At 32.7% G+C, this 7,434-nt stretch overlaps 2 long non-coding RNA genes across 2 annotated transcripts; both read left to right on the top strand.

Moving 5' to 3' along the window:
• Nucleotides 1–1,249: 1,249 nt before the first annotated feature.
• On the top strand, nucleotides 1,250–1,881 carry LOC109152151. Its single transcript, XR_002049359.1, has 2 exons — nucleotides 1,250–1,373; nucleotides 1,472–1,881. It is a non-coding gene; the product is annotated as an uncharacterized LOC109152151 (long non-coding RNA).
• An 833-nt stretch (nucleotides 1,882–2,714) lies between these two features.
• On the top strand, nucleotides 2,715–4,519 carry LOC109152153. The gene is made up of 4 exons (XR_002049361.1): nucleotides 2,715–2,866; nucleotides 3,509–3,581; nucleotides 3,944–4,144; nucleotides 4,270–4,519. It is a non-coding gene; the product is annotated as an uncharacterized LOC109152153 (long non-coding RNA).
• The last annotated feature ends 2,915 nt before the right edge of the window (nucleotides 4,520–7,434 follow it).

Genomic DNA, 7,434 nt, shown 5'->3' with positions numbered 1-7,434 from the left:
ACCACACAGGAAAGGTAAACACCCGCACTAAAAAGATCTTGTGCAACGAGCGACCAAAATAATGTTTTGTTTTTTAAATTTTATTTTTGGATTTAGGGTGAAGTTCATACTCAAGCCTTTGTGTTTTTTATTATCACATAATTGGATATATTCGTTAATTTGTTAATCAATTGTGTAATAGTCAAAGTTACCTTTGTATGTGCGAGCGTAGGCAAGGTAGTAGAATAAATATCATTGTCTTTTGAGAACTAGGTTGTTGAACAACGAACTATGTCCAACTCAATATTCGAGAAAAGTAAATAAAAATATAGGTCCCTTTAATCGTTATTAGCAATTATATATATATATATATATATATATATATATATATATATAAGTATGAATAGTTTGCAATCAACAATTGGATATAGATTATAATCTCACTTTGAATAATATAATGATCGTACGAAATGATATTATTAATTAATTCAAGAAAAAGTCTCTTAAATTAATTGACTAAAATAATAATGTCCTATGAATATTTATTAATTTTGTTATCACAGTTTGATTTATGGGAAAGCCTTTAACTGGTATCTAAAGGCACGCTCTGGATAAATTTCGCTTTGTGATTTTAGTCGACAAATGATAGGTAAAAACAATCTAAGTTACTCATAGTTGACCAGTTCAAATTATAAAGGCGACTAAATATCCTCAACAAGAAGTTAAACTTAAAACTTTGCAGTTATCAAACCAATTATTATGGTTAATTTTTGACTATCTTGGCAATGGACATTTATTTTAATTATTAATCAAATATTTATTAAATAATTTTTTTATATGAGGAAACGAGGGGCAACCCCAAAACATGCACCACTAACTAACAACTCTTCTTGGCAAGAAATACCTAAGAAATCATCAAGTACCTAAAGGGCATCTCACATTATAGAAATCAAATATAAAAATAAATTAAACTTTTAATCTTTTACATTGACTAGAACCACAATATTGTAATCAATTAAATACCTCAAGATTATTGAAAGTAATTAAATATTTTTAATAATATTCAAAACATAAAAGGATAGGGCTGTGCGCTGTTACTTTCATAACGACAATATGTTTGATTCTTCCTTCAATTTTAATATATGAATTTACTGACTATTAAAAGCTATTTGATCCATTCAACTAATTAAGACATCTTATTTATTTAAACAATAATGTATGTCTAGTATTTCAGCTTCCTATAAATACCCTCTTCACAACCTAAATTTTCATAACACACTTCCTCATACAACAAAAAGAAGAAGAAAATTAAAAGATCGAAATGGTTCTTACAAAACTCAACAAAGTGACTTTTGTCGCTCTCCTTGTCTGCTTCATCCTCATTGCATCATATGGTGAGCTGAGTTCTCTCTATTTCTATGCTTTTAGTACGAAGTTATTTGTTATTAGCGAGGATTATTGATGTTTTTTGTGAAATCATATATGAATACAGAAACACAAATGGTTGAAGCAAAGAATTGAATGAAACACAAAAGTTGGGGCGGCAGCTGCCCTCCGATGAGGTGCAAAAATTGGTGCCAAGGCAAGGGGGGCCACAAGTGGTATTGTCAGAATCACCAGTGCTACTGCCTATATAAGTGTGGTAGTTAAATGGAAATATATATTTATCCTGCACTATTTTCATACCATCAAAATAGTGCATCATATTGTAAATCTTATTCTATCATGTAATAAAAATAAATAAATGTTGCTATACATACAAATGACTTGAGTCATTTTGTCACAGAGCAACAATTGTATGTTGTAATATGTACACATGACACTAGTTGTGTGTATTTTAACGTATTGTATGATAAATACTATCATTACTATATGTATAATGTGCCGTATTTGAGTTTTTAATATTTGTAAAGTTCGATATTGTTCTAGTAGGTGCATGTGATATTATGCTTTCAAAATTTTATCGTACCTAAAAAAGATGAAACTACAAATATAATTATATATAATGTACCATTTGATGCACCATGATTCATTATATGTAAACAATTATTTGCCATCCTGAATTGAAGCTAGGTAATTCAATGACACTCAGCTCCCATCAGAGAGTATAATCACTACAAGAAAAATCCCGAATCGCGACGGAATATCGCGACGGAAACTTTTCCGTCGCAATATAGCAACGGAAATTGCGACGGAATACTTTCCGTTGTAAATTAACTACGGAATTCGCGACGGAAATTAATTCCGTCGCGATTTTTGGCGCAAAGGAAAAATAAAATCCGCGAAATCTTGGCGGCAAAATATTCACGACGAAATTTGCGACGGGTGTAAGTTACGTCGTCTATTTAGCGATGGAAAAGGCGATGGATTTACTTTCCGTCGCGAAACAAAGAATTTTTTTGTAAATTAATAAATATTGCGATGGAATAACGACGGAATTTATTCCGTCGCAATTGTGTTTTTAATTTTTACTTCAAAACGGCAGTGCTTTGTTTTTTCTTAATAATTATGAACATTAAGGCAATCTCTTTTATTTAGGTTTGCTTCTTTCTATATTTCTTCAAATGAATTTGTCTCCAGTCTCGAGTGAGCCGCAACCACCACAACCTCTGTAACCTCCGTAACCGCCGCCGTAGCCTCCACCTTCGTAGCTTCTTCCTCGCAGCCACCACCTCCATAGCCATAAGCTATGTAGCTGCCTCCATTGCAGATTAGCATCCATGACCTCAATCTCAAGACCGCCATAGCTATCGGACGACAGCTCAAATTCCTATCCACAGCCTCTCCCTCGTATTCTCGCTGTCGTAGCCACGGTCTCCACCATCGCGCCTCCCCCTCAAATCCTCACCGTCGTAGCCACCGTTGCCACGCCCAGGCTCCAACTATTGTACGTCTGTACCTCTCTCTCTTTTGCAGATAACATCTTGTAAATATGACTGTTATATTTTTCTTCATTAATTTGTATTTGGTTATCCAATAAGTTAGCCACCACCTCCGTAGCTAACTACTCTGGTTCCTCTTTCTTTTTCTTTAATTTGTGTTGCAATATGTTCTATTTACTGGTAATTAGCAATCTGTCAATTTCAAATCATTATGTGAGTGTGTACTGCTAATTACAGTGCTTAGTGCGTAATGACTAATGATACTAATTGTAATGCTTAATTAATGATGCTCATTCGGTGATGTTGTTTTTCTGAAGAGATTGTTTCTAGACTTCATTTTGAAAAGGTTAAAAATTAAAGTATTAATCTCTACTGTTTAATTTTTACTATTTGATTTTAGCTTTATTTTTGATTAATTAATTAATTAATAATTATGATTGATGCTAGTATGCCACTTTGACATTGTGATGCTGAAAAGGATGTTGCTAAGAAAGCTGTAAAAATCATTTTTCTTCACTTTTGGTTGTTATAAAATGGGCATGAGGGAACCTGGTTACATACTGACTCTTTTTTCATTGATATGGACATATGGTATGACTTGAGTGATTCAAGATGGCTTGTGTCTTTATTTGGTTGTTTTCTCGCAGGGATGGGAGTATTCCAGTTTTTTTAATCCAAAAGTACCTTGTGCGGAAGTTGGACTTCATGAGTGATGATGAGGTATGTCCCTCATCTAAAATGTCACCTGGAAATGTTGTTTGGCTCAAGTGCAATTTTGGATATTCAATGTACTGTATGCTTACATCCATTTTATACTCTGGTTTTGATGTCTTTGAAAGAAATCTAGAAACCAAAGCCTCATGAATAGCAGTGAGTATTCAACATGGCAGTGAGTATTAAGCTACTAGCTTAGAGAGTAGAGAAGATAACTTACTTTTATGTGCACATATTATTCCTACATAATAATATTTAAATCCCTTTTACAGTGCAAATTATTTCTAATATAAATATTTTTATACTCCTTTTCTATGTTCTCTTTACTTCATTGCTTCTGATGTGAACTTATTTCATTGCTACTGCAGGACAACACAATTTCCAAATGGAAGACAAAAAATTAATTAATGTGGAGCACTGAAGAGGAAGATATTCATAAATTCTCAGCAACGGCTAACAAAAATATGCCTTGGAGGAAGATCTTAGACTTTGGTCGTCATGTGTTTCATCCAACCTGTATCCCAGCTGATCTCAAAGATAAGTGGAGAACCATGTGTGGCATAGATAAGGTGCAACACAATTACTTAAATTGCGTTGCAAGAGATAAAATTCTGGATTGCAAATTTGCTACTCTTAAAATTCAGGCTTAGCAATTTCCATTCTTTTGTGATAATGCTTTGTAGTTCTTTTGTAGGCTAGAAGCTGGTCACTTGAAGGCTCATTAAATTTGAGAAACTGGTTTGGCTATGGTGATATATGTGATGTTTCATTGGTTTATGGCTAGGACCAAACATCGGATATTAGCATTGGTTTGTCTTTGCCTAAGTTCAAAGGGTTGACTACTACAATGACTGCTATATCGGATAAATGAGCATTGGATATTATTTTTTAGTTTACTATTTGTTGGTTATAGGTGGTAGATTTTCATTGCATGTATCGCATTTTGTTGTTTTGTTGTTTAGACTTGAATTGATTATTATTAGTTACTAAATGTGGATTGATGATGTATTATTACTTGAACTTAATGAGGATTGATAATATTTTAAAATTATGTTATTTTTTTAGAATTAATTGTTTTGGTATGTCATTATAATTTTATATTAATATTTTAAAAGCTCATATTACTATTTAAAAATAATAACTATAAATACATTTGTTTAAAAGTAATTAAAAAATGCAACGCAATCGCGATAGAATATAAGCTTTGCGACGGAATATTTGTTGCACTAAATGAGACGGAATCGCGACAGAAAACAATTCTGTTGCCAAAATGCGACGGAAAAAATAATATAGCAACGGAATATTTGTTTTCAAATTGGCGACGGAATTGCGACGGAAAAAATTCCGTTGTAAATTTGCGACGCCTTATTCCGTCGCCAATTCCGTCGCCATATTTTGCGACGGAATTATTCCGTCGCGTATAAAAATACGACAAGCCGATAGGCGACGGAACTGATTCCGTCGCAAAACGTGATTCGCGACGGAATTTTGCTGTTTCGCGACGGAATTTTTCCGTCGCGATTCGCGATTTTTCTTGTAGTGAATGTCTTGCTAGATATATAATTAATTTGCCACCTTATTCTATTTTCTGTAAATGTGACAAAACCTTACTACCCAATCTCTATTAAAAATAAAGTTTTTTGCAAGCTTGGAGAAGATTAATCTATAATAACGGACAAGAGGCTAAAATTAATCTAAACACATAATACAAGGCTTGTTTCACTTAATGTTGGAGTTGTTGCACTTTATGTAGGAGTCGTTGCATTTGTAGTTAATCTGAGCAATTACAACATGTATATATAAGGACGAATAAGTCGATAAAATGAATTTATATTAAAAATATATATAAATAAATGGATTCAAATTAAAATTTTGAAAATGATCCCAACTGGAAGAAAGAATGAAGAACGGAAAATCCAAGTTGCTCTGCCCAGTGACGGAACTATATATTGTGTGCAGGGGGCCTTGACCCCCTCCCCCCCCCCCCCCCCCCCCCCCCCCCCCAAAAAAAAAAAAAATTAGTATTTAGTATTATAATATATAAACATATATATATTTGGCCCCTCCCCCAAAATATTTGCCCCTCCTAGCCTAGTAGAGTAGTAATAGCCTAGTAGTAGTGTAGTACCATTGAGCCTCACAAAACTAATATTTTTTTCTTTTGAAATCCCAAGTACCCAACAAATGTTGTCTTTCTCTCCGGTTTCATCTTCTTGACTTCTTCAATCTACTATTCTTCTTCTCTTCAACAATGAATATGGTAAAAAAAAAAAATTCATTTGTTTTAAAGCTTTAAATAATTACTTTGTAAATTTGTATTATTATATATTTTGTGGAAGAGTACATTTATTATTAACTCCAATGTTCAAAGTTTCTTTAATTTTCTTTAAGTTTATGCTTTTAGTTTTCTTCCATTAATGGCTAACATCAAACTAGTAGAGTAGGAGAAACACATAGAGAATTCAGATTAAATATATCAATGCCATAGTCTATATACTTATACAATAGAATAATTTCAAACAACAAAAATGAATTTAATTTGGTTGGCAAAAAAAAAAAAAAAAAAAAAAAAAAAAAAAAACAATACCGAAATGTAAAACAGAAGTGAGAAGAAAGAAATAGAAACTGATGTTGTGGAAGACATAATTTAAATAAATGAATTGAATGAATTATACTATACTAATGAATTTAAAACAACAATGAATTTAAATATTGTATATTTGTATCCTACTAGTCTTAAAGTGCTATGTCCTCATTTGTTTTATGTCATTACTTATATGTTTAAATGTTTAATTGACTTGGTTAGTTTAAATCTTTAATTGACTTACCAAAATATTAATATTGTGATTAATTGTGAACATAGGAAGATTGAGCTACAATGAAGAAGACACAAAAAATTGATACTTTTTTTAAAAGAAAGAATTCTGAAGATTCATCATCTCAAGTAAATCCATCTACAAGTGTTGATCAATTGAATTCTGAAAGTCGTCCTGGAAAATCTCAAAGAATTGAAATAAATGAGAAGTTTGACATTCAAGCATTAGAACGTGATCCGGGATTGCGACTACCAATATGGATGTGCCCCGTTGACAAACGTGATGAAGTTAGGAGAGCCTATATCAAGGCCGGCCCATATCAATGTTTGCTTTCAAAGTATCCAAAATCTGGAGAAAAGCATCCTCGTAGTTTTCAAGCATCTTGGTTTAAATTATTCCCTTCTTGGTTAGAATATTCTCATAGGTAAAGATGCAGCATTTTGTCTACCATGTTATTTATTTCATACTCAAGATGGGCCTTTCGGATTGCATGCTTTTACTACTAATGGTTTTCGTTCATGGAAGAAAGTTAGAGATGGAAAAAATTGCTCATTTTTAGCACATATTGGAAAAGATCTCACCTCCCCTCATCGAAATGCCGAGAAAGCTTGCGCAGATCTCATGAACCAATAATCACACATTGCACAACATATTGAGAAATTCACATCTCAAGAAGTAGTTCAAAATAGACTTCGCTTGAGAACTTCAATTGAGGCAACGAGATGGCTTGCATTTCAAGGATGTTCTTTTAGAGGTGATGATGAGTCAATAACATCAACAAATCGTGGAAACTTTTTAGAGTTATTGAGTTTCATTGCATCTTTTAATGATGAAGTAACAAAAGTTCTTGATAAAGCTCCACGAAATGCAACATATACATCACCAACAATACAAAAACAAATTTTGCAAGTGTTGGCAACTAAAAGTAAAAAGTGCTATCTGAGAAGAAATTGGTGATGCAAAATTTTGTATCATTGTTGATGAAGCTCGAGATGAATCAAAGAAGGAACAAATGTCAATTTTCTTGAGATTTGTTGATAGAG

This window comes from Ipomoea nil, unplaced genomic scaffold (assembly GCF_001879475.1).
Source record: "Ipomoea nil cultivar Tokyo-kokei standard unplaced genomic scaffold, Asagao_1.1 scaffold2387, whole genome shotgun sequence".
Classification (NCBI taxonomy): Eukaryota; Viridiplantae; Streptophyta; class Magnoliopsida; order Solanales; family Convolvulaceae; genus Ipomoea; species Ipomoea nil.
Note: the sequence above shows the minus strand (reverse complement) of the source record. Positions and strands in the feature narration are given on the sequence as shown.